The sequence below is a fragment of the Dendrobates tinctorius genome, unplaced genomic scaffold (assembly GCF_039654945.1).
Source record: "Dendrobates tinctorius isolate UK_male_01 unplaced genomic scaffold, ASM3965494v1 ptg000129l, whole genome shotgun sequence".
In the NCBI taxonomy this organism is placed as follows: domain Eukaryota; kingdom Metazoa; phylum Chordata; class Amphibia; order Anura; family Dendrobatidae; genus Dendrobates; species Dendrobates tinctorius.
The window spans coordinates 16,810,087-16,836,857 of NW_027361797.1; positions in this window are offsets into that span (position 1 = coordinate 16,810,087).

A 26,771-nucleotide genomic window follows, 5' to 3' on the forward strand; every position below is an offset into this window, starting at 1 on the left:
TCCTCTAAGTCAGCCTTTCCTCATAAGGCAGGGTTTGCAGACCGGTCACCATTTTGGTCGCTCTTTTCTGAACTTGCTCCAGTTTGTTGTGTCTTTTTTAAAATGTGGTGCCCAAAACTGGACACAGTATTCCAGATGAGGTCTGACCAAAGAGATGTAGAGGGAAATAATGACTTCACGTGATCTAGACTGTATGCTTCTGTTAATACATACTAGAATTGCATTTTACTTTTTTTGCTGCTGCATCACACTGTTGACTCATATTCAGTCTGTGATCTATTAGTATAACAAGTCTTTTTCACATGTGCTGTTGCTTAGCCATATTCCTCCCATTCTGTATATGCTTTTTTCATTTTTATTGCCCAGATGTAGTACTTTGCATCTGGGCAATAAAAGTATCCACCTCCACTGCTATGCCAGTTTGTAACTGCACTGCTGCAAGCAAGACACAGATTGCCTACAGATTTTTGCTATTCCTGTGTGTAACCACATTTTTTCAAGCAAGTTATCAGTTTGCCTATACAATGTTGTTATTCTTGTATCTACTCGCATTTCTGCTAGCAAGTTATCACTATGCCTATACATTTCTGCTATTCCAGAGTGTAACTGCACTGGTTCTCACTGATCCACTTACTGTCTGCCTTATCTATCTCCGCTACATCAGTGCCTCCAGTCTGTGCTGTTTTCTCTGACCTACAGCTTAGAGAATCCTGCAAACCAGGTGAGCCCATAAGATTTTGACTAATTTTCTGAACTACTCACTTTCTTGTTCTACTACCTTACTGCTAAGTACCCCAGGTTATCTGACTACACTGCCTCTGGTACCTCATTGGTCCTGACTGACCACGCTCATACTGATCTTTTGTACACCCTTACCTTCCTGATATAGTCATACTGACTTTTGTGGTTGCCCATAGGGTAAGTTCAACTGTCTGCCTGGTCTTTGTAAAGGGCAATAATACACAATTCAATATACATAGAGTGATGGATCTATAATATCATATTTTAGCCTTGGTCTAAAGCAAAAAAAATCTATGTTTTTGAGAAGAAGAGAGAAAATAATTTCCTAGTGTTCTTTCTCATGCAATAGTATTAACGCCATCATCATATATTTTCCCTTAGTGAAGCGTAAATAGCTTCAGAGTAACAACAGAACACAGTACATAGAGTTTTCCATATCCTGCCTTCTGGGGGTATTTATAAAGCACATGGACCGTAATACAGAGATAAAATGTAAGTACATAATACATGAAAAAGTTTAGAATTCCTAAGAAATATATAAGAAGTGTGGAGACCAAAGAGTGAATGGTTCCCTCTAGATCATTAAACCTGTTCTAAGCAACCTCAAAATAGTGACTGTACATTTAACCTCTACAAGTCTGCGCTCTACATATTCACAGCACACAGATCTGGCCCGAAAGCTCATGCTGTTTTACAGCACATTTTTAATGGGTGTACCAACAATATGTTGCTTTGTAACTGAGCAGACGTTTTTGACACTTTGCCCATTTATGCGGCCGGTGCATCTATTAAGGGGAATCTGTCAGCAGGTTTTTGCTATGTAATCATGTGATATCCCAGAGTTTGATATTACTAGAATCTCTGTATAGGTTATTTATAGTATGTTAGGGTTTATATTAATGTTATTGTGAGGCAGCACTTATTATACTAGTTGGAAGAGAAATAGTTAAATATCCTCACCAAGGCAGATTACAAAGAGAACATTGGTGGATGTAGTTTTGTATATAAAAGTTATGGAAAGAATAATTCCAGTCAGATTTCAGGGTCCAGAGCCTATGAAGGAAGTTCAGTGAGCACCAGAAAGCATGTGTGGGAAGTTGTTCCTCTATTCCACCAGTCCGTTATGGAGCAGCTAGTTGGAAGAAAGTGTGAGGGAACCCACAAGATGTCTACTGCTTGGCTGAGTGATGCCCTGGTTCTACCGTGCACACAGGTCTACTGCCATTGTAAGCGTGCCCGGCAATCCTGGAAAAACATTCGGCCTGGAGCAGTTACTCAGAGCAACTATGGGGAAAACGTTATCGAAGGTTAATGAGGCTCGAACATGGAGGCTGTTCAGGGATTGAGATCCTGAAAGGGTGGAAGGTAGTTTCCACAGCGTTCAGTACAGGACACCAGACTTAGGCTACTGGAGGGATTTGCTGTCATGATGTCCTCCAGGGGCGTAACTACTGCGGTCAAAGTGGTCACAGCTGCGATGGGGCCCGGAGTGCTTAGAGGCCCGCTCGCCCACCCACCCAGTCTAGCGAAGATGAAGAAAAAAAGAGAATCAGGGAGCGCAAGTGAAGGACCCTACCACGTGACCTGGAGGGAGGCGTCACTGGGCATGCGTCACTGCAGGTCCTTCAGCCACACCATAGGGAAGGACGAAGGAAGCTCCCGTTGGGTGAGTGTGAGTGCTGAGGCCGGCTGAATGTAAAGTGAGAAGTAGTCGACATGCCCCTCTTGTATCAGGACATGCCCTCTCTGTCTCCCCCTCTTCTGTCCTTCACAGAGCTCAGCTCATCATCCTGCTTAGGCCTCTTTCACACATCAGTTTTTTGCCTTCAGGCGCGATCCGGCTTTTTTTTGTAAAACCGGATCCGGCAAAATGCAATGCCGGATCCAGTTTTTCCCCATTGACTTGCATTAGCGCCGGATCGTGCCGGATGGCATTGCGTTTCATCCGTTTTTTGCCGGATCCGGCAACTTGTCTCATTCCGGCATCTGGAAAAAACGGCTACTGTAATGTTTTTTGTCTCCGGCGAAAAAGCAGGAAGCGCCGGATCCGGCGCTTCCAGCTTTTTGCTACAATGAAAGTCTATGGGCGCCGGAATGCGCCGGATCCAGAAAAAGACGGATCCAGCCACCGGATCCGGTTTTTTTAAGTCTGCGGATGCTCAGATCCAATTGGCCAGCCCCCAGGAACAGATATAACCTGCTAGACGGATCCAGCAAAAAAACGGATCCGTTTCTACAGTTCTCCAAAATTTATGCCGGATCCGTTTTTTCTAAAAATAGCCGGATCCTGCCTGACGGCAAAAAACTGATGTGTGAAAGTAGCCTTACCTTCTCTTGGACTGAGGTAATTTCTGCAGCCAAAGCAAGGACAGTGATCTCCAGCAGCAGGAGAGTTCCTGTGTGCTCCATTGTGGCTGCTCTCCGTGTACATCAGTTACTTATTCAGCTACTTATTCAAATCAGTGAAAATGTCTGTTAGCCCAATTTGATACCAATACTGATGCCCAGAACCCGTTTGGGCCAGGCTGGAGGGACCGGGGTTTGATGTGGGGCTCTCTGTTCTATGTTTCTACAGTGTGATATCAGTGGCCCAAAGTCATTTAACCCTTTCATTAACGCTCTTTGGTGCCCACTTTGATGCCCATGTTTGTGGCAGTTTTATAAGTTTTGTAGCTGTTAAGTGTATTCACATAAAGGCCCCTCGCTGCATGGTATGTTATTATTGTGATGCTTATTTTGTTGTTAAACCTATAAAAAAGCAGAAAAGTAAAAATTGCTGAATAAGAAACTGACAAATAAGAAACCCACTTCAGCCTCATCCAGTGACTGCTGTGTACCAGAGACTCTGACATGTCAGATGTGTGCACTGGCCATAACATATATCCCGCATTTCTCCCAGGCGACGACTCTCATGTGTAAATGGTTTCTTTCAGCATGGCCGCCTTCCTTCTTAGTAGTCAACAAAGCAGGGTACTTAGGCTGGTTTCACACTTGCGTTTTATTGTGCAGCGCATTGTGCGCTATCGATCGCACGTCCCCTATCTTTAAAATGGCGTGCGCAGTGTCTAGCGACTGCACGCAGGCCTCAGCGTTTCAGTGCGCTGTGCATTTTCCATGTCTGCGATCAGATGCGAGAGTCAACTGGGCAATCTCCTCCTCCAGCTGTTGACAGTTCTTCCTGGAAGCCGGATCAGAGCCTTCAGCCATTGCACCAGGGAGATTCAGCTCAACCTCCTCGCGCTCCGCAGGCCTCCTCCCTTCTCTTTCCAATATGGCGTTCTGGCGTTCTTCTTCCTGCCTTGGCTCTTTTCCCGCCACTGGCTCTCGCCGCTCCTTCTGAGGGCGGCGTCTTCTTCCTACTCCTCCATACCAGGCCAGTATACTAACCCCTCGGGGGGTGGGCCATGTTGCTGTCGCATAGAAGTTCAGACAGGGGAGGCCCAGGACAGTTCGCAGTCTTTTCTTAGGACCACCCATATTGTCACGCCCTTCTTCGCCGCGCCGGCGGCCATTTCTAGCGTTCATTTTACAGTCTATTAAATTGGGTCTTCTGCACATTTTCAAAAGAGTTGAGTCTTAGGCACACAGAAACCGATGGCATCAGGTTTCGTCATCCTGTTCATGACGCCAAAGTTGGGTCGCCCTCCCAGGGCTGTAGGGTACTCGGTACCGGGCCGGTAACTCAGGGGGAAGGTGTCACAGCAGCGGTGACCCGGTCTGTGGCCCTGGGCGCCCAAGTAAAAAGGGGAATTGAATGATGGAATAAAGTTGAATGATTCGTGACGCCACCTGTGGTGTTCGGCAAGGGAGATGTTAGGCCGACGCTGCATGCAGATCCTCTGGGACTGATGGTATGGCGCAGCAGAGATGTTATAGCTCCCCACAGGTGAAGCTGTAGTCCCAGGGCAGTGTAGATAAGCATTGCAGGAATGGTGCAGTGTAGGCACAGAGATGTAGCGGTGCCAAGTCTGTGGCGCAGGAATGAGTGGAGAACACCAGAGCATGTAGTTCCGAAGCTTTACTCACAGTCTGTTGTACAAACAGGTGCCTGCCTCCGTGCTGTGTCCTCCGGGTCCAGGACTCAGTCAACCTCCAGGCCAGATGGAATACTCCTTTCCAACAATCCGCCAACATGTGCCTTTCTGAACGACTCCTCTTATAGCGCCTTTAAATTAAGTACTCCTAGTACTGAGTTACACTGGAGTTCCTCCTGTCTGATGTTCTTATGAACTCTACTTGTACGGCAGACAGCTGTAGCCTGCTTCGGGGACTCCTTGCTACTAAGTCCCGGCTTACTATCCAGTTGCTGTTGTGCCCCCGAGTCTTGTGTGGGAATAAAGCGGTCACTAGTTCTATTCCTCTGGTGTCTGCTGCAGGACCATTAGTATCCATACAACCTCGGGGACCTGGCCCCGGCCTTGCGCTTAGGACTTCTAGGAAGGGTTCTCTTCTAACCCACGTCCTGTGTTCTCTTTTTACTCCTCACGTTCCATACTAATCTTTCTTTCTATGGAAAATTAGGCTTTCGGTCTATGTCGCTCTCTCTCTCTTCCTTTCCTGTGCCAGAAGACGCAGGTCACTGGGATCTGCTGCAGCACTTCCATCCATCTATCCCTCTCTCCGGGGATCTTCTTCTTACTCACCAACTGAACAACTCACTCACTCACTGACTGACTCCTAAACTCTTCCCGCTCTCGTTAATGTGAGCTAAGCTCCACCCACCACCCAGCACGTTTCGTTTCCAAGCAGGGAGCCACCAAAGGGTGCTTTGCTACACTCCAAGCAGGGAGCTGCCAAAGGTGCTTTGCTACACTACTTTGTGGTGTGGGGTGCAGGTGTTGGAGTGTGGTCAGGAGTCTCCACCTTACCTGGACGGTGGGGTACCACACCTCAGGAGGAGGTGCAGTACCTCTGTGGCGACTGAGCCTCAGGGGCGCCACATGTACGCATTGTGTATTGTCATGCTGTATCTTTTTTATGGTTCACTCTTGGTCCTGATGCTACATGTGTGTTTACTGCAAGAGATCTTACTTGCAGTAAACACACATGTGTCCTCAGGTTCAATAGTGTATGCATTGTGTATTGTCATGCTGCCTTTTTGTTATGGTTCACTCTTGATCCTGATGCTACATGTGTGTTTACTGCAAGAGCTCTACTTGCAGTAAACACACATGTGTCCTCAGGTTCAATAGTGTACGCATTGTGTATTGTCATGCTGTCTCTTTTTTATGGTTCACTCTTGATCCTGATGCTACATGTTTGTTTACTGCAAGAAATCTCCTTGCAGTAAGCACACATGTGTCCTCAGGTTCAATAGTGTACGCATTGTGTATTGTCATGCTGTCTCTTTTTTATGGTTCACTCTTGATCCTGATGCTACATGTGTGTTTACTGCAAGAGATCTACTTGCAGTAAACACACATGTGTCCTCAGGTTCAATAGTGTACGCATTGTGTATTGTCATGCTGTCTCTTTTTTATGGTTCACTCTTGATCCTGATGCTACATGTGTGTTTACTGCAAGAGATCTACTTGCAGTAAACACACATGTGTCCTCAGGTTCAATAGTGTACGCATTGTGTATTGTCATGCTGTCTCTTTTTTATGATTCACTCTTGATCCTGATGCTACCTGTGTGTTTACTGCAAGAGATCTCCTTGCAGTAAACACACATGTGTCCTCAGGTTCAATAGTGAATGCATTTTTATTGCAATTTTTTGGGATTCATCATTGATGACAACTTAACTCAGGTGTGTGTGTGGTGATACAGATGTTACCATCATTACGTTTTACAACCTAATTTTTTTGTTCTTTTCCATTGTTTCAACAGTGAACAAAATCCGCACACGTTGGCGCTCGATGAAGGACCGTTTCAACACTGATGTTCGTGCTGAGGGACAGGTTCGCAGTGGCTCATCTGCAAGGACAAGAACCAAATACCGCTAGCATCGTTCCTTGGAATTCTTACGACCAGTACTTGCCACCAGAGCGTAAGTATTTCTTTTTTTTTTTTTTGATTTACCCTAGTTATATTTATATTCCACAGCTGATCCGTCTTGTTAATGCTTGATACTAATGTTTACCTTTTTTTTCCACAGCACCTGGATCAGCACCCTGCAACCTGTTCCGGGAGCGGTTCTTCATCGATCAACCTCGGACCCGTCCCAGCCATCCGACAGCCAGGAAGCAAGTTGCAGGTCAGCAACACAGACAGCTGGTGACCAGGAAACTGGTCAATCAGGTGTTCCCCTGTCCCAGGTCTCTGACACTGGTTATGCGGGCACCACCCGCCAGCGGCAGAGGGCCTTGGTCAGGCCTGTCAGGCCTGTCCTGTCTTGCCCGAGTTCATGTACTTGAGCGAGGCCTTTCATGCCAGCCTCAAGACATTGTCTGAAAGAGTGGAAAATGGGTTCTCACTAATGGAACGTGGTTTTAACCACATGGAACACATACTCCACTCTTTCGACCAGCGCCTTGACTGGCTGGAGGCTGACCTCAATAGACCAGCGCACAATTTCTTTAGTAAAATTGAACAGGGCATGGCGGATCACCTTAGTCCTGAGCAACAGCTGACTGTGTTACGCGCCTGCAACACTGCTTACTTGCAGACTATGCAGCAGAATCAGTACATGCAGCACTCAGTGTTGTCATTCCCACCTGTGCCACCACTGACTCGCTTCACCACAGTACCGACTTCTGCTGCATATCACTGCACAGTCACCTGCATTCCTAGCCAAGCCGGGCACCACTACACCACACCAATGTCGAGTGCTGCTGGACATTCCACCCCAGCTGCCACCATCATGTCATGCGCTGCTCCTGTCTGGAGCACCAGTACTGCCACCGTTACCACATCTTGGAGCACCTCCAGCTCTAAATCTGGTTGGGCCACCACCTCTTCACCTGTTCATAGCACAGAGAGAACATCATCTCCGTATCGGAGCACCGCCACTTCTCCAATGTATGAGAGCACCACCACAACTCCGCACCATACAAGGAGCACCCCAACCACCACTCTTCAGAGGACCACCACCACATCTCCTCAAAGGAGCACCGCCACCACTACTCTGCAGAGGATCACCGCCAACACTTCGCCTCCTCATTGCACCACCACAACTCCACATCAGAGGAGCACCGCCACCACTTCTCCTTATCGGAGCACCGCCCACACTTCTCCCACCAGAATCACCGGGCATAATTCACCTTCCATGAGCACCGACACTACCATTTCACCTTCAAGGAGCACCGCCAGTGCCACCACCGAGCACTCTAGGGGAGACCCACATTCTGTTTATTTTTCCACTCGTCCACGGACCACCAGCTCTAGGCGGTCAAGCCATGTAAGGCGGTCACACAGTGGTAGTCGGTCCAGGCAAGTGACTCCTGCCCCAAAGAAGAAGAAACAAAAAACTTTGTTACTCAATCCCCCCTCTCCTTCCAATGTTTCACAACCTTCCTCCTTTACCATTCCTGACCTCCCTTCCTCCAGTAATTTAGTAGCAGCTTCACCTAGAACCCCTTCCACAGTTTCCAGCCGTTCCTCCTCTCTCCACACCCCAAAGTATCCAACACTTCGCCCAAACGTCCTTCAAAGGGAAAATAAGTAAAAAAAATAAATAAATAAAGATCGAATATTTTGTGTTCAAATAATGTTTGGTTAATGTGTCTTTCGCCGCCTACACACACTGCACCGTACACACACTGCACCGTACACATACTGCGCTGTACTGTTTTCTTTTTTGTGAACACATAGCTCCAGAAATGACACATGTTTCGTGCGTCAATCTTGGAGATATGTATTTGCAAAAAAGAAAAATCTATATGACGTGCATTTTTTACATGCCCTCAGTGTCTATTCTCTGGTAATACGTAATAGAGGATGGTGTTGATTGCAAGGCCTATCTATTGTTACCTTGATTAGTATCTCTATCAGTTAATCTACTGTGGTGTTTTTTAACATCATTACTATTTGGAATACAATCCAAGGTTATTATAGATAGACCTTCTAAATAACCTCATCCTCTATTTAATGTGTGTTTACAAAGTGAAGAGATGATGTAGAAAATACACGTCATATGTTCATGAACCTGCCCTTCTATCATACTTTGAAATTTGTAGAAAAAACAATACAGGTATAAACACAGGGTTTTTATTAACATACACAACACATAAAAATTTGGTTACACCATTTGCTCTTGCCAGGCCACCCGTCCTACATCAGAGGTGAAGTAGGCCGCAAATTGGTCCCTCATTTGCCCTACTTCAATGGATGACCATAGAGGGTGCTGATTAAATTCAGTCAAGGGGTTAGGAGAAGAATCATCTAGCTCAAAACTAGGGTGCTCTCTATCCATCACAAAATTGTGCAGAACAACACAGGCCTTCACCACCTCATCCATGGTTTCTAGTTTAAGATTAATGGCTGTGGAGAGAATGTGCCATCTGGACACTAGTATACCAAAGGCACACTCTACAATTCTTCTGGCCCTGGTCAGCCTGTAATTAAAAATTCTTTTTGTGTGGTCCAAGTCCCGGCTGGAGTATGGTTTGAGCAGGTGTTGGCACATCTGGAATGCCTCATCCCCAACCATTACAAAGGAATGTGGCGGACCTTCGGTGTTGGGAAGAGGACGTGGCATGGGGAAATTGAACTGGTTGCCATACAACCTCCGGCCCATGTCCGAGTTCTTAAAAGCCCGGGAGTCATTACCACGCCCAAGTGCACCAATGTCCACTGCAACAAACTTACAGTCTGCATCAGAAATGGGCATTAGTACTGTAGAGAAGTACTTTTTATAGTTGTAGTACTCTGATCCCGTTCTCTTGGGTTTTATAATCCTGATGTGTTTCCCATCCACTGCACCCAAACAATTAGGGAAATTGCAGACTGTCCAGAATCTTTCTGCATTTTCAAGCCACTTTTCCACGGTGGGAAGGGGCATAAATTCTGGACAGAAAACGTCCCACAAAGCCCGGCAGGTGTCCGCAACTATTCCAGACAACGTGGATATTCCAAGACGGAACTGGAAGTGCAGAGAAGAGAGGGTCTCTCCAGTAGCCAGGAATCTGGGACACAAAGAAACAACAAGAATTTATATTTGTGTATAGGGATTTTTAAGACATCAAAAAAACCCCAAAAAAGGGGCACACCAATAAATAAATATGCATCCTTTTCTTTAAAAAATGGCCTCAAAACAATGCAGCATACTTTTGTTAAGTACATGGCAAATCAAGAATTCTGCCAGAATATAATAGTGCATCAAAGAACAAATAATATTATGCAGTCAGTGCTTTTGCTATATTACGTACCGTAATTTGACCAGGAGCCGTTCCTCAGGAGGAATCGCATGACGGAGCGGTGTGTCCTGTCTACGGATGACATCTTGTACACGACCAAGTAAATACATGAAGCTTTGTTGGGTCATCCGTGTGTAATCCGTAAATTTCTCCGGGTTTGCCTGTAGCTCACTGTAGAGGGTGTGGTACGCTCCACGGCTCTCCCGGAGTTCAACAATAGGATGAATCCACAAATGCCGACGCTGCCTTGTTCGCTGTCTCCCTCTCTCCCATTGTTCATGGCAAGCAACTGCGTAAGCTTGAGCCATCCTGATGTCCAGATCCAAGTTGAAGTGAAAGCTCTTCCAGCGCAGATCCACATCTTCATAAACTGCTAGCAACTGGGAAGAATAGCTGTAAACTGGGTCTAGATAAGGAATTCCAATAACACACGCCCACTGCTGTCCAATTGGTGGAGTATGAGTCACTTAATTGGTCAATGATTTTTAATCCTGATTGTGACATTATGCGCAATAATCACACAAACGCATGCAAAACATGGTACCCAATATTCACCCCCTTGCCCACTGCAAAAATACCCACGTCTATAGAGGCAATGCTGGCAATGAACCTTGTGCTGCCATACAGCTCTTGAAAAGTAATCCTGGAGGTCATCTGTAGTACTGCAGTTGTAGAAATAAAAGGATAATGGAGGTCACTGAGGTTGTCACCTCCCTCCCCCACATATCACTGATAAATAATGGAGATTCTAATTGAATTTGGGTGGAAAATATTTTGGCATGGGGGGGGCTCCATTTGAAAGTTCACACCGGGGCCCATAACTTTGTAGTTACGCCACTGCTCTCCTCTTATGCTTCCTGCTCCTCTGTCTCTACTGTCATGTCCTGTCTGGGATTTGGGACTGTTTTGCCATTGGCATTTGTTTTCCTATGTACCATCTTTTGTTTTTTACCCTCCATTGCTGTGTTGAAGTAAAAGTTAGCCTCTTCCTCATTGACCTGACTCCTGACTACTCCCTAACTCTCCGGTTCTCCCTCTGCATCTACTTCACGGGTAGCACTATCAATACCACACAACTCAGAGGGATCAGTAAACAGGCGTCTAACCTCCGCACACCAGCAGCCATGTGTCCTTATCACAGTGACCTTCGAAGCGCCAGGTACCGGGCACAGACACCATCAACTGTGTAAACTGTGACTCAGAGGATGCGACCCATGCCTGGCATACTGGAAGACTCACATTGCCCTGCGCTCTGGTTACTGCTATCTGACAACTCCATCAGGTATTGACAGAGAGCCTGATTCCAGGGACGGGTCACTTAGTTTACTGGGTGCAGCAGTTTTGATGCAATCACAATTCGATTTGCCACAGATCTAGCAGAGCTTCGTTGTTGAGCTGTATGTACCCCTGTCCACACCACAAAATACATGCATTGTATAGTGACAGAGAGCTGCTAATCAGTGCTGGGTCCATGGTTGGACTACCCTGCACGTTGCAAGTTGTTCTGTAATGATTACCTCCTAATGATAAAACACTCATTGTATTGAAACAGCAAAACACAGCCCAGTAAGTGACACATCACTGTAATCAGGGGCTTTGCTCCTACATTATGGTGCTCTCATATTACATGGCAAAAACCTGCTGATAGATTCCCTTTAAGTATTGATAATCCAGTTCCAAGTATGACCTGATAAATTCTTGACCCATTAGGATCAGGTGGTTGAGCTCTTGACCATTCATGACCAAATCTTGACCGTTACATGGTCCATGTCACTAATTCAACATAGCAAATTCTGGTTTAAAATATCACCGATTATTTCCCAACTTGGTGTTGTACCCAAATTTAGCAACTTTTTTTTTATTTTTGTGCCAGCTTTAGCGATCTCAGACAATTTGTTGAAAATTGGTTGGACCTTAGCAAGATGTTGAAGGAAGAACTTTTGACAAATTATTCACAAATTACTACAGAGTTGTATTTTTGTTAGGGTGGACACGGTAGATGAAAGATGTGCCAAATTCATTTTATGGTGGCGCACGGCAGCTGAAAGATGTGCATCTTACTCAAGCAAACTCTTTGGGGCTTAAGTTTTCAAATAAAGTTAGCTGACCAATAAAATTTACCCCATGTATGAGCACTGAAATTGCCACACCAAAAAACAAAAGTCATGAAATTATAGAAATCACAAAATCACAGGAACAAAAGACGTGTTATTGTTATGTACATGGTGAAAAAAATAAAGGGAAAACATTTCAAAAATCTCAATCTACTCAGTAATGAGTATAAGTGCCACATACAGAAATCCCGTAGAGCAATGAACCGCGGTCAAGAGGGTGCCCTCCTGACCGCGGTTCATTACTCTACAGGTACTGTCCCTCAACGAGGGTCTGCGGCTGGTGCTGCCTTGGGCTTGTCATCTACCATCCTCCCCACTGGTGTGGCCCACGCCAGCGCTCCATTGAGACCGCTTTCAGAAATCCCAGCACTTACACATCTCACCACGCTATCAATGAGGCTAATAATGGTTGTCTGAAGAATGTTCTGCAGTGAATGCACTTGAACAAATATCATCAAGATTCACTGCTGGCAGATCCCTTTGCAGTTCCTGACCAATTACGTTCCAAATGTGCATAATGGGAGACAAATCCGGAGATGCTGAAGGCCATGGTAGTTCGTTTAGGCCACACAGGTGGCTCACAATGGCAAAATATCACCAGCAACATGAGGGCTGGTGTAGTTCTCTTGAAAAATGGTTCCTGGGACATTTTCCAGTATAATGATACCTTGTCATGTCTGCCTAGTATCTAGGGTGCAGCTTTTCTCTATGACTAGGGCTACAGATTTGCATCACCAAATCAGTCAGTTTTAAGAATCACCTGAAGTAGCCAGTTTCTGCTGATTCTCTCACATATCTGAAGGGCTGTCACAGCGTAGAGGGATCATCCTTATTCTCATTTGCACATGGAAAGACGAGAAGCAATGGAATGAAACTGAAATGGAGAAGATACAGATTAGATATCAGAAAAAGCTATTTGATGGTAAGGGTGATCAATGAGTAGAACAGGCTGCCACAAGAGGTGGTGAGTTCTTATTCAATGGAAGTCTTCAAACAGAGGCTGGACAGACATCTGTCTGAGATGGTTTAGTGGCTCCTGCATTGACTCCTGTTGGACACGATGACCCGTGAGGTTCCTTCCCACTCTAACATTCTATGATTCTGCTCTTTAATTTTTCTATATATTATATACAAAGTACTGTATTAAAGTGGTTTCCTGGTCTTTAATATTGATGGCTAATATTTAGAAGAGGCTATCAATATCTTAAAACGTTAGAAAGAACAGAGAATTCAATGATTAAAACAGAAGTTATACGGAATCTTTTTCTCACAAAACTATATTATTATTACGGTATTATTTATTATTATAGCGCCATTTATTACAAGGGGCTTTATATGTGAAAAGGAAAATACATAACAGAATCAATATAATCTTGAACAAAGCGAGTCACCGATTGGTACAGGAGGAGAGAGGATCCTGCCCGTGAGGGCTCGCAATCTACAAGGGATGGGTGAGGATACAGAAGGTGAGAGTAGAGCTGATCATGCAGCAGTATGGTGGATAAAGAGTTTCTTTAGGTCGTAGGCTTGTCGGAAGAGGTAGGTCTTCAGGTTCCTTTTGAAGGGTCAGTCTGCTCACAAAACTCTATATATTAATCTGCTCTGCTCCCCTTGCGGATTCAACTGCATTTTCATGGTGACAATTTCCCTTTAAGGCGCTGCGTGGTTGATCATCCTGGAAAACCCCTTAAATATATACTGAATGTTAGAATGTAATTTATCATTCTGCAGTCCAATACATTTTTCATTAACGTATGGCAAAAAGTTAAAAAACCATGTTGAGCCATCAACTGAGATCTCACAGCAACAGATCAAATGATTTAATTAATGATGGGAGTCTACGATCTCAATCTAGCGCTAATTTCTTAATTGCAGGGTCTATAGTGCTGTACATGTTTACAACTTTCAGCACATTTACTCTTCAACTGGTTTCTGTGAAGTGGTAGTATAAAAATTGGATATCTCTGACTGCATCTGAATACATGAGATGAATGGAATGATCCATGGAAGGTTGAGCTCGAGTCAAATTTCCTGAAATTTGTGGTTTTGCGGTAATTCAAATATTTTAAGATTTTATTCGTAATTTGCAAAAAAACTCGCCCAACTTCCACCAAGCATCAAAGAGCAGGGTAATGTCATTTTGCATAGCCGCTTGGCACTCTCCATCATAGCAGCTGTGACATGTAGAAGATTATCATACCTTGTATAGTGGTGGCCTGTACCTGGCCCATGACAGATCAGTGGTTCCCAGTGGAGAACAGTTTGTGTGGCAGAATTGTTTTGCATATCCAGAGTCAATGGGTATGTTTTCTTCTCGTAGATTGTAAGCTTTTATGGTTAACAGGATCCTCTGTCTCTCCTGCAGAATGTAAGCTCTTATGGCTAGCAGGGTCCTCTCTCTCCTGTAGAGTGTAAGCTCTTATGGTGAGTGGGGTCCTCTCTCTCCTGTAGAGTGTAAACTCTTATGGTTAATGGGTCCCCTCCCTCCTGTAAAATGCAAGCTCTTATGGTCATTTGTGTCTTCTCTCCCTTTCTCTCCTGTAGTGTGAATGCTCTTATGGTCAGCAGGGTCCTTGTCACGGTCCTGTTAAGGTCGGCGTGCAGCCACCGCTGAGCAAGGACTCACCCACACTGCAGAGGGGCCGGGGTCAGACACGGCCGGATAGTTCAGGCAAACAGGACCTGGAGAAGCTAAAGTCAGTGAGCAGTGAAGGACCTATGGTCATGTGACCGCAAGGAGGCAGGGCTTAGCGTCCTGCTGTCAGAGATAGGCAGAACACTAATACAGGAATTCTCAAAGTCAGACAAACCGGGTCATACACAGAGATAACAGTAAAGTACCAGGGATGAGACAGAACGGAGAGTCGGGGCCAGGCAGTGGTCAAAGCCAAACAGACATAGAAGGTACCAAGCAGAATCCAACAAGCAGTATCCAGATAACTGACCGAGTCATACACAGAGTATCAGATAAACAAGAACACAGCACAAACACACTCAGGGGTCACCACACTATGCCAAGGACGAAAGTATAACTGACGGGGATAGGAGCTTCCTGAGGCTATAAGAAGCCTTTCCCAGAACCAGGGAGAGGCCACAATCATAAGCCCCAGGTGTGCAGGTAAGCCTGCACTGGGATCACAACCTTTAACCCCAGAAATGCCAGTCATCAGCACAGGTTCCAGACATTAACCCCACATGTGCAAGTCAAACCCGCACTGAGATCATGACAGTACCCCCCATTCAACGGGGGGCCTCTGGACCCCCAGGTTTGCCTGGGTAGTTAGCATGGAAAGCCCGCACCAGGTGATCAGCATGCATCAACCGGGCCGGTACCCAGGACCTGTCTTCCGGTCCATACCCCTTCCAATGAACCAGGTACTGTACCGACCACCGTACCAACCTGGAATCTACGATATAACCAACCTCGTACTCCACCTGCCCCTCGACCAAAACAGGAGGAGCAGCGGACTCGGAGTCTCCCTGGACTGCTTCAAAAGGTTTCAGTAGAGATTTGTGGAAGACGTTAGGGATCTTGAAAGAGGGTGGAAGGCACAGCCTATACACAACTGGATTGATTTTTTCCACAATCCTGTATGGGCCAATGAATTTGGGCCCCAACTTGGCTGAAGGAACCTTCAACTTAATATTTCGTGTGGAGAGCCAAACCTTGTCTCCAACCTGAAACGTGGGCCCTGGTATTCGTTTCCTGTCCACGAAAAACTTATACCTGCCCTGAGACCTAGATATACTCCGCTGGACTTCTGCCCACATATTCTGTAATCGCTGAACAGAGCCCTCAGCCCCGGGACACCTCGAGTCCAGACGACAAAACTCACCAAAATGAGGACTGAACCCATAATTGATCAAAAAAGGAGTCATACCCGTGGATTGACTCACCCGACTATTGAAGGCAAATTCAGCCAATGGCAGTGCATCGCACCAGTCATTCTGTCAAGCAGAAGTTAGACACCTGAGGATCTGTTCCAGGGACTGATTAGTGCGTTCTGTCTGACCATTGCTCTCAGGATGGTATGCAGACGAAAAGGACAGAGACATCCCTAATTTTTTGCAGAAAGCATGCCAAAACTTAGCCACAAACTGCTCACCACAATCAGACACCACATTCAGGGGTACCCAATGCAACCGGATCACATGCTGCACAAACAACCTGGACAATGTCTCAGCTGACGGTAGTGCGGACAGGGGTACAAAATGAGCCTGCTTAGAAAACCTGTCCACCACTACCCATACCACCGTATTACCCTTAGATGGAGGGAGATTGGTAACAAAATCCATGGATAAATGAGTCCATGGTCTTTCGGGCACTGCCAAAAGCATCAACTCCCCTGCCGGCCGGCTATGAGAGCTTTTAGAACGAGCGCAGACCCCACAACCAGCAATTAATTTTTTTATGTCCGAACCAAGGGTAGGCCACCAAAAAATTCTAGCCACCGTCAGACGCGTGGCTGAAATACCAGGGTGAGCACTCAGCTTGGATTCATGGAACTCCTGCAAGAGTTTCAGGCGAAGTTGCTCTGGGACAAACAACTTACCCCCCGGCTTTGCCGCCGGAGCCCGCGACTGGGCCCCCTGAATCTCCCGTTCCAATTCAGACGAGACCCCTGCTAACACAACCCCAGGGTGAAGAATGGAGGACGGTGGCTCAGGGGGAGACACCGGCTGAAAACTGCGCGATAAGGCGTCAGTCTTGACATTCTTAGACCCTGGACGAAATGTAATAGTAAACTGAAAACGGGAAAAAAAGTGACCAACGGGCCTGTCTGGGTTTTAGTCTTTTAACAGACTCAATGTATGACAAATTTTTGTGATCCGTGATCACCGTAACCGGGTGACTGGCCCCCTCCAAAAAGTGCCTCCATTCTTCAAACGCCAATTTGACCGCAAGAAGCTCTCTATTGCCTACGTTGTAATTTATTTCCGCAGCAGAGAACTTCTTGGAAAAGAAAGCACATGGCCTGAGGTTGGTTAGAGTGGCAGGCCCTTGGGACAACACCGCCCCCACCCCCACCTCGGAGGCGTCCACTTCCACGATGAAAGGTTTGGAGGGATCTGGCTGTACTAAAACGGGAGCAGACATAAAGCTTCTTTTCAGGGTTGCAAAGGCCTCTTTTGCGAGTGAGGACCAGTTTCTCACATCTGCACCTTTACATGTAAGATCTGTGAGTGGTTTGACCACCAGTGAAAACCCCCGAATAAATTTGCGGTAATAATTGGTGAACCCCAAGAAGCGCTGAAGACCCTTAAGGTCTCGAGGTTGCACCCAATCCGCAATGGCCTGCACCTTCTTGGGGTCCATGCGAAAACCCTCACAGTACACAATTAATCTCAAAAAAGACAATTCTTGAACAAAAAACACACAATTCTACAATTTGGCATACAGATGATTTTCCCTCAGTCTTTGGAGAACGATTTGTACATGATTCAGATGAGATTGACTGTCGGGAGAGTATATCAGAATATCGTCTAAGTAAATGACAACAAAAAGACCAATGAGATCCGAGAATACCACGTTGTTGAAATTCTGAAATATGGCTGGGGCATTGGTAAGACCAAACGGCATGACTACATTTTCAAACAGTCCCTCGGTCGTGAGGAACGCGGTTTTCCATTCATCCCCCTCCCGGACCCTTATCAAATTATATGCCCCCCGAAGATCCAGTTTGGAGAACCATTTTGCCCCTGAAAGTTGGTTACACAAATCGGGAATCAACGGAAGGGGGTACGTATTTCGTACAGTAATCTTGTTGAGCTCACGAAACTCGAGGCAGGGACGTAAACCGCCATCTTTTCTCTTTACAAAAAAAAAACCCTGCCGCCACAGGTGAAACTGAGGGAAGTATGTGTCCTTTGGAAAGACTCTCAGCAATGTTATCTTTCATGGCCAAGCGCTCAGGGCCAGACAAATTAAACAGACGGGCTTTAGGCAATTTAGCCCCGGGACTAACTCGATAGCGCAGTCAAAGGGTCTATGTGGCGGCAACGTCTCCGCCTCACTTTCAGAGAAGACATCTTCGAATTCTTTCAGGTACTCCGGAATACCTTCCAGCTTGACAGATGACACAGATACAGATTTAACAGGTTCAACCAATAGTGCAGACTTATCACATAACATCGAATCATTAAACCCCCACTGAACAATCTCCCCCATTTTCCAGTTAATGACTAGGTTATGGCGTTGTAACCAGGGCATGCCCAACACCAATCCTGCTGGTAGATTGTCCAGAACTAAACAACTTAAGTTTTCCACATGGGTAGCACCCACTTTGAGCGAAAACAAGTCAGACATAAAGAGATTTCCCTCTTTAGTGAGGGGGAGGAGTCAATGGCCACCACTTTGATCGGAATCTTAAGTCTAACTGTCCCTATCTTACAGCGTGTGACCAATTGGGAGTCAATAAGATTGATGGATGATCCGCAGTCCATGAAAGCTATAATAGCCAAGGTATATGTAAGCATCTTATATGTAAAATCATAACACACTGGTGCTCAAGTATAGGACAATCATGGATCAGTCGCTACTATGCATTAAACGTGAGTGTGGAGACCACAAAAATACGACCAAATGATCCTGTATCATCATATTTAGATTTCTTTATTAGAAAAGGACACAAAAAGGACAAGAAGAGGACATGTGCAAATTGCAAACTAAGGTGCAGCAGTGCCTAAAGACACACTGGACTACCACCAGCCGCAAAGGGGAAGGTAGTAAAGATACACAGCTCTATTAATCAAGAGGCATAGGTATGTTAGCATATTAATGGGAAACAGAGGCAATAATCAAAAGTATGTGACAAAGCAACACCAAAGGAGTCTATATCGCCTCTAAATGAGGTACCGGCTATATAGGCAAATGTCTATAATCCATGCATATAGAAAGAGCCACAATGCCCTAATATATTGCCTATAACATGATGTGCTTAATGAAACTAGTACAAACTGTTGCCATAAGCCCACATTAAAATTAGCAGGGAATTGATCATTCCCACAAGGGGGCTTAGCTATCACCCACCCAAAAGGGGTTAAAAACCCCAAGCCAACATTACCTCAGCAAGACCCTCGAGTGACCGGGTAGTCCAGGTGTCACCCCAGTCCACGAAAGCTGTAGAGGGAAAAAAACAACCGTCCACTAACAGTTCCACATGAAGCAACACCTTAGAAAATGAGGAAAAGGGTACCTGAGGGTCTGAGTAGTCTCCCCGCTGACTACCCAGACCTAATTGTTTCCCGTCGACCGGGTCGAGGATGGACAATCAGGACACTCCCTTTTCCAGTGTCCCGTTTTACCGCAGTAGAAGCATAACTGCTTTTCTCTCCGGCGTTGTCTCTCCTTTTCCTTTAGGGAGAGAGCCCCTACGTCCATGGGCACAGAAACAGTCTCTTTTTCCACTAGAGAACAATGGAGTCTCCGCCTGCATCATCCCCCTGGCCCGCAGCCTGCGGTCCATCCGGACGGCCTGGGTCATGGCGTCCTCGAGTGAGTTAGGTGGGGGATGTAATGCCAAGGCATCCTGTAACCGCTCAGACTAGCCTCTGCGAAAGAGTCCTCGGAGTGCGTCTTCGTCCCAAGAGACCTCTGCGGCCCAGCGGTGGAATTCCGTACAAAATCACTCAGCCGAGTGTTTCCCCTGACAGACACTCATCACCATGTCCTCTGCCAATCGCACTCGGTCCGGCTCATCATATATGTGCCCGAGGGCCTCAAAAAACGCATTCACAGACACTCTCTCAGGGGCAGTGGGAGGAAGGGAGAAAGCTCAAGCTTGTGGGGACCCTCTTAATAAAGACATAATGACCCCAACCTTCTGACTTTTGTCCCCAGAGGAACGTGGCCTCAAACTAAAGAAGAGTTTGCACCCCTCCATGAAGACCCTGAACTCCTTTTTGTTCCCAGAAAAGAAGTCAGGCAGTTTAACAGGTGGTTCTGGCGACACCAAAACAACATCACTCGCCCCAGCCCCCAGAGACCCAGTAGCTAAAGCCCCTCGCACTGTCTCAGAAACCTGTTGATGAGAACGAGCCAGAGCTTACTGCTCCAGAGATAAACCGTGAAACATCTGACTCAGAGTTTTCATTTGTACAGCCAGAGATTGCATGGGATCCATATTTCTCAGCAGAGAAAAAAAAAGCCCAAAAACTTAACGGTCAGTTATAATGTCACGGTCCTGTTAAGGTCAGCCACCGCTGAGCAAGGACTCACCCACACTGCAGTGGGGCCCGGGGTCAGACACGGCTGGATAGTTCAGGCAAACAGGACCTGGAGAAGCTAAAGTCAGTGAGCAGTGAAGGACCTACAGTCATGTGACCACAAGGGGGCGGGGCTTAGCGTCCTACTGTCAGAGATAGGCAGAACACTAATACAGAAATTCTCAAAGTCAGACAAGTCAGGTCATACACAGAGATAACAGTAAAGTACCAGGGATGAGACAGAACGGAGAGTCGGGGCCAGGCAGTGGTCAAAGCCAAACAGACATAGAAGGTGCCAAGCAGAATCCAACAAGCAGTATCCAGAGAACAGACCGAGTCGTACACAGAGTATCAGATAAACAAGAATACAGCACAAACACACTCAGGGGTCACCACACTATGCCAAGGGCGGAAGTGTAACTGACGGGGAAAGTACTTCCTGAGGCTATAAGAAGCCTTTCCCAGAACCAGGGAGAGGCCACAATCATAAGCCCCAGGTGTGCAGGTAAGCCTGCACTGGGATCACAACCTTTAACCCCAGAAATGCCAGTCATCAGCACTGGTTCCAGACATTAACCCCACATGTGCAAGTCAAACCCACACTGAGATCATGACAGTCCTCTCTCTTCTGTAGAGTGCAAGCGCTTATGGTCAGCGGGGTCCCCTCTCTCTCTCTTTTGAAGTGTGTAAGCTCTTATGGTCACTATGGTCCTCTCTTTCATGTAGAGTGTAATATATTATGATCAGGGGTGTCCTCTCTCCTGTACAATATAAGCTTTTTTGATCACTGTGGTCCTCTCTCTCTCTATTTCCTGTAGAGTATAAGATGTTATGGTCATCAGGGTCCTCACTCTCCTGCAGAGTGTAAGCTCTTATGGTCAGCTGGGTTCTAGCTCTGTGTTGTAGTGTGTAAGGTCTTATGGTCACTTTGGTTCTCTCTTTCATGTAGAGTGTTAGATATTATGGAGAGTGGTATCCTCTCCCCCATAGAGTGTAAGCTCTTATGATCACTGGGGTCCTCTCTCTCTCCTGTAGAGTGTAAGCTCTTATGGTCAGCAGGGTCCTCTCTCTCCTATAGCTTGTAAGCTCTTATGGTCAGTAGGGTTCTCTCTGTCTCCTGTAGAGTGTAAGTGTGGCGCCCCCAGGAGTATGGTCACCACACTGGCATTGCCTTCCTCCCAGGGAGAGTGATGTCATGCCTGGAAGCAATGAAGGGTCTCTCTGGCAGTTAATCACTGCATGCAACACAGTTCCCACTCTTGGTCAGCAGAGGGAGCTCTGAGCCCAGAAATGAGGGGAGGAGCTGTCTCTGGGGGCCAGGAAGGAGTGAGGCAGTTAGTGTGAGGAGGGCGTCGTGTGCAGACGTGGAGGAGAAGAGCTGGGGAGACTGAGGAAAGTGGAGAGCTCAGTCCCAGTGATAGCGCATGATCTGGAGCCTGGTCTCCAAGGGTGTATGGATACTAACGGTCCTGCACCAGAAACCAGAGGAATAGGAAGCTGTAAATGCCCTAATCCCACATAATCCTCAGAGGCACAACAGCAACGGGTGAGCCAAGAGAGATAGAAGGCTATGGCTGTCTGCCATGCGAGTGGAGTGTGGATAACATCAGAAAGGGGGAACTCCAGTGTAACTCAGTACTGGGAGTACTTCATAGAGAGCGCTAGTAAGGAGACTGCACAACCCATCTGCCAGAGTGATTCCTGATTTGCTTCCAGGCTAACCAGCTCCTGTGCCATCTGTACTCAGGACCCTGGACTGCATTTGCCAAGTAAAGGTAAAGAAACAGCAACCTATTGTGTCCTTGCCTTCTTGCTGCAACCTCCCCGGCACTGCTACATTTCTGTGCCTGACACTGCACCTTCCTTCCCAACACCCATCTACACTGCCCTGGGACAACAGCCCTGCCTGTGGAGGGTTATAACATATTGGCTGCACCACACCATCTGTCCCAGAGGATCTGTCTGCAGCGTCGGCTTAACATCTTCATTGCCGAACACCACAGGTGGCGTCACGAATCATCTATTCATAAACTTTATTCCATCACTTCACTCCCTTACATGGACGCCCAGGGCCACGGACCGGGTCACCGCTACTGTGACACTTCCCTGTGAAATACCAGCCCGGTACCGAGTACCCCACTGCCCTGGCGGGCGATCCATAAGCTCTTATGGTCAATGGGGTTCTCGCTCTCTCCTCTAGAGTGTAAGCTCTTATGGTCAGCGGGGTCCTCTCTCTCCTATAGATTGTAAGCTCTTATGGTCAGCGGGGTCCTCTCTCTCTCCTGTAGAGCGTAATCTCTTATGGTCAGCAGGGTCCTCTCTCTCCTATAGATTGTAAGCTCTTATGGTCAGCAGGGTCCTCGCTCTCCTATAGATTGTAAGCTCTTATGGTCAGCGGGGTCCTCTCTCTCTTGTAGAGCGTAATCTCTTATGGTCAGCAGGGTCCTCGCTCTCCTATAGATTGTAAGCTCTTATGGTCAGCGGGGTCCTCTCTCTCTTGTAAAGCGTAATCTCTTATGGTCAGCAGGGTCCTCGCTCTCCTATAGATTGCAAGCTCTTATGGTCAGTGGGGTCCTCTCTCTTCTGTAGAGTGTAAGCTCTTATGGTCAGCAGGGTCCTTGTTCTCCTATAGATTGTAAGCTCTTATGGTCAATGAGGTTTTCTCTCTCTCTTCTGTACAGTATAAGCTCTTATGGTTACCGGGGTCCTCTCTTTCTCTCTTGCCTGTAAGTGTAGTCTATCATGGTCAGCAGCGTTCTCTGTCTCCTCTCTGCCACAGGTATTTTCCAAGCAATTACAATGTTTCCAGTATTGGTATTTGCACAAATGTATTCACAGAAATTATTTTTTGGGAGGAAAGTTGAAAGTTAAAAGATCCACTCATCTCCACTGAATATTGTGCAACCTTAGATTGGCAAAAGTCCATGTACATACTATGGTAATCCCATGTGACTGGATCAGACATACCAGCTATTTGTATTCATTCTATAGGGCACATTATGACACAACTATATCTAATAGACACTTTTCTATTACTGTGCATAAAGCCCTTTGTCATTAAGTGTTCTATATATTCCCTATATTAAGCTCAGTGTAGATAATGTAAAGCTTACGACTGCAATGAATTGGACATTTTCAGAGTATCCAAGCTGTGTAGCATTGCCTGCAGTCACTAGTTGTAATTTGCAGGAAGAGAAAATGCTGCATTGCACAGAAGTGGCATCTCTAGAATTCTAATTTTGTATTTCCACTAGACCAGGTTTCTGATACTACTCTTCAAAGAGTTCTGACTGAGCCTTACGTGCTAAGCATAAGATGTAAAGGACGATATATATATATATATATATATACTGCAAGCAAATGTCATGTTATTTTTTTCTTAAAATGATTTATGAATATGGGATATTTGCATTCGGGGATCGGAGATCCTTCCTCTGCACCAGAATAGAATTAGCATGCTTTATAGATTAAAATGAAAATGATTTCAATGAAAATAGTTTTAATAGTAACTGATGTTGTCAGTTGTGAAAATTGCTGTCTTTTATTACATGTCTGCTCTACAGAAAGGTGCAGTGTCTTTTATGTTTCTGTCCAAAATTGGTCACAAAAGCAACTAGAACCATATGATGTCTATTGCTTTGCTCTCTAGCCGTGGTCTCCCTATAAATGTATGGTTTGCCATAGTATAATACATAATTGGACAAATTCATCAAAACTGTCTAAAAGAAGAATGGTTTAATGCATGTGCAAATGAACACATGTGTTTTCATTAAAAGGGTTGTCCACATTAGAGGACTTTTTTTTACTTAAATGCATGTATTTCTGTGTGTATATGTGTGTTTTTGTGTGTCTGTTTGTGTTTATGTGTGTTTATACAGTATGTGTTGTGAAGACCTGAGGTTGTGGGTTGTAATAATCATGTAGGCAGCCTAACAATACCACTATTTTCATTTCTAACATCCATGGTCTTACAGCAGTAGATAGTCACATTGCAGTGTCCCCAGTCCACAAGATCCCATCCAGGGGCAGATAGTTCCACTGCCCCCTTAAAAGGTGATACCGACTGTCTCCCAACTTTTGGTTGGCCCACAGCTTTTGTATCTCCCACCAGTATAGTCTGTAGTCACAGTCCATGCTTCAAACCACAACCATAGCCCGATTCCGGCTCTAGTCAATAACACCAGTCTTTAAGATAGTTCCTCACATCCAGACGATAGATAGCACAATCGTAGCATTTGTATCAAGCTCCGGCCGGCAACAACAGTCGTAAGATAGTTTTTCACATCCAGACAATAGATATCACGACCGTAGAACGCGTTTCAAGCTCCAGCCGGCAATCCATCTACAATCTCCATAAGCCATCCATACAGGGGCACCAGGACCTCACCAACAGAGCATCGCCCCTCGGCTCACTGCACCAACTGCCTCACTAAACATGTGGCTTACTGTTCTCCCTCTCCTAAATCAAGCCCCTGGATGGGCAGAAGTGTTCACACTCTCCTTCATAAACATTTGCTTTTAGATCAAAGAATGAAGAATGTTCCAAGAGCCCAGTCTCCAGCCTGTCTGCAGGGTTGTGTATCAGAAATGCCCCCTGCAGAGAGGAACAAAGACACACATACCCCCACCAGATGCAGGACAGAAATGCCAATGTAGGCTGTATGTATACATAAGGGCCCCGTCACACATAGCGACTCACCAGCGATCCCGACAACGATATGAACTTGTCAGGATCGCTGGTGAGCTGCCAGACAGGCAGCTTCACCAGTGATAAGCACCAGTGACGACGAGCGGGCGCATCGCTGTGTACCTTAGATACCAGCGCGCTGATGCAGGGAGCTGGTAACCAAGGTGAACAGTGGGTTTCTAAGCGCCGTGCAGCACTTAGAAACCCACTGTTTACCTTGGTTACCAGCTCCCTGCACCAGCACGCTGGTAACTAAGGTACACAGAGGGTTTCTAAGTGCCGCGTGGCGCTTAGAAACCCGCTGTTTACCTTAGTTACCAGCTCCTGCTCTCTGGTCGTTGCTCTCCCGCCTGCCACACGCAGCGATGCATGCTGGCCAGTGGGAGACCAACGACCCAAAAAAAGTCCAGAGCTTTCAAGAATGATCAGGAATGCCTGACAGAGGGGCCGGTCGCTGATACCTGTCACACACAATGATCTTGCTGTGAGATCACTGTTGCGTCACAAAACTTGTGACTCAGCAGCGATCTCGCTAGCGAGATCGCTGTGTGTGATGCAGGTTTTAGATCAAGCCTGCACATCTTCCTCTGCTTAATTTCACTGAATGGAAACATTAATTCGTGAGGCTGAACACTTTCCAAGATATATTTGTGCACCTTTAAGCCCCCGTCACACACAGCGATCTCGCTAGCGAGATCGATGCTGAGTCACAAATCTTGTGACGCAACAGCGATCTCACCAGCGATATCGCTGTGTGTGACATGTATCAGCGACCGCCCCCCACCGGGTATCGCTGATCGTGCTCGAAAGCCCTGTACATTTTTTTGATCATTGGTCTCCCGCTGGCCAGCATGCATCTCTGCGTGTGGCAGGCGGGAGACCAGCGATCAGCGAGCTGGAGCTGGTATCCAAGGTAAACCGCAGGTAACTAAGCGCGTTCGTCACTTAGTTACCCGCTGTGTACCTTAGATACCAGCGTGCTTGGGCTGGGAGCTGGTATCCAAGGTAAACAGCGGGTTTCTAAGCGCTGCGTGGTGCTTAGAAACCCACTATTTACCTTGGATACCAGCTCCCTGCACCAGCACGCTCATATCTAAAGTACACTGCGGGTAACTAAGCGACGCGCGCTTGTTACCCGCATCGTCGCTGGTCCTGATCGCTGCTGAGATCTGCCTGTTTGACAGCTCACCAGTGATCATGTAGCGACACACCAGCGATCCTGACAAGGTCATATCGTTGTCGGGATCGCTGGTGCGGCGTTATGTGTGATGGGGGCCTAACTCCTTTACAAACTTGGACATATCAAAACCTCCAAGATGGCTGGTGCTTACCGACATTGGACCCGTCATGGCGATCTTGTGCGCACAGGGGCTGTGCACGCACGATCGTCGCTGTTTGTCAGTTGATTCTGATGGCTGACACCAGCACTCAGTAGCAAGAGCGGTGCCCACCACAGTTTTGTGCACTTCTGAAAAGAAAAGACATTGCTTAACAGAGGTATCTCTGCTACCTCATTATAGTGAATGGATCTTTCGGGGGTTTCAAGTCACTCAGAGATTTAAATGGAAACCCCAAAGTAAGTGCTCAACATAAAGCACAGGATAAATGTTTTTTTTAAAGATACAGCATTCTCATTGGTTGATACTCTTCCCACTATTATTTTCAGACGTTCAAAGAATATTTCATCCAAATTAAACACAAATTTTACAGGAATATCTAACTCAGGAA